Consider the following 1,864-nt stretch of genomic DNA (forward strand, 5'->3'; position numbering starts at 1 on the left):
GCCAAATGTCCAGTTAAAAATGAGGTACAGATCTAAACAGAGAATTCTTAATAAAGGAAACTCAAGTAGCTGAAAATCACTTAAAGAAATGTTCAACATCCTTAGCCTTCAGGGAAATGCAAATCAAAACTATTTTGGGATTCCATCTTACACCTGTCAGAATGACTAAAATCAAATGCAAGTGACAGCTCATGCTGGGGAGGATGCAGAGCAAGGGGAACACTCCTCCATTGCTGGTAGGAGTGCAAACTTGTACAGCCACTTTGGAAATCAATATGGTGGTTCCTCAGAAAGTTGGGAATCAATTTACCTCCAGACCCAGCTATACCACTCTTGGGCATATACCCAAAGGACTCTCTGTCCTACCACAGGAACACTTGCTCAATCATGTTCATTGCTGCTCTGCTCATAAGACACAGAAACTGGAAACAATATGGATGTCCTTCAACCAAAGAATGGATAAAGAAAATGTGGTACATTTACACAATGGACTGTTACTCAGATGTTAAAAAAAATAACATCATTAAATTTGCAAGCAAATGGATGGAACTAGAAAAAAATCATCCTGAGGGAGATAACCCAGACTCAGAAAGATCAACATGATATGTATTCACTTATAAGTGTATATCACCCATTAAGTAAATGATAACCAGACTACAATTTATAGACCCAGAGAGGTTAGGTAAAGAAGAGAGGTCTATGGGGGAATTCATGGATCTCCCTGGTAGAAGAAAATAGAATAGATTTTATGGGTGGACTGGGGGTGGGTGGGGATGGGAGTGGGGGGATCAGATAGGGGGCAGATGGGGTTGAGGGAGAGAGTGTGGGGAGAGATGATTGGAATTGGAGGGCATTTGGAGTGTGGTGTGGAAACCTAGTGCAGTGTAATGTAATTCTAAGTGAACTTCCTAATGTTTCCCACTTAAACTGACTCTAATAATATAAAGAATTACTATGCATTATGAGTCTTATAATTTCATGTTTAGAAAGTTTTGGAAGAGCTATAGATGAAGTTGTTTCTGGTAGTGACTTGTCTGGTTTAACCTGAAAGTTTCAATACTTGTGTGGATATATACATCTATGTGTAGACTTACAGGAAGAATTTCACATATAAATGGTTTTCTTTTAAGATTCAGAAATACAAAAAGGACCTTTATACACCAAGACTTTCTACTGTTATAAGTTAATCTTCCTAGAGATATTTTGAGATGATATGCAATGATTTTTTTAACCAACTCTTTATAGTAGAAATACTTTCAAAGTATAAAATGTTAATCATAAGAGAGTTAAAAAAACATGTTTCTCTTTATGAAAATTTGGTCCACCATCAAAAAGTCAAAGAAATATTTTCCATAAAATTCTGAAATGATGTATGGAAAAATCTGTGAAAGTGAAACCTCCGTACAGTGTAATTAAAATGACTGTATTTATTTATGTAAAATGAGAGTGACTCTTAGAATCTAGGCAATACTTTTTCTTTTGTTCCTGTGGTTTTCTTATATGAAGGAATGCTGCATGATCTGTCTTCTACTTAATTAAAAGCACTAATGGATCTTTCCAGATGTTAAGAGTCTGAGCATGAGTGTGCTGACACCAGACTAATGGATGAAGCCACCTGCTAGCTCCACTCTTGGCTTCGTGGATGATTTGCATTCTTGTGGCCTGTCGCTCCACATGGGCGCTCTCAACACTTCACAGCCTTAAGGTCTGTTCAATATCACCCATGCTTCCCAGTTATGAAATCTCTCTTCTGTGTTAATAGGAGCATGCAACAGTAAGGATCTACTCCATCATCTCTCTCCTTAAAAATACTGTCTTTTCTTATAAATTCACAGACACTGTGGCAGTAAGTATAAGGCCTGCA

The sequence above is a fragment of the Peromyscus eremicus genome, chromosome 7, assembly GCF_949786415.1.
Source record: "Peromyscus eremicus chromosome 7, PerEre_H2_v1, whole genome shotgun sequence".
Lineage (NCBI taxonomy): Eukaryota > Metazoa > Chordata > Mammalia > Rodentia > Cricetidae > Peromyscus > Peromyscus eremicus.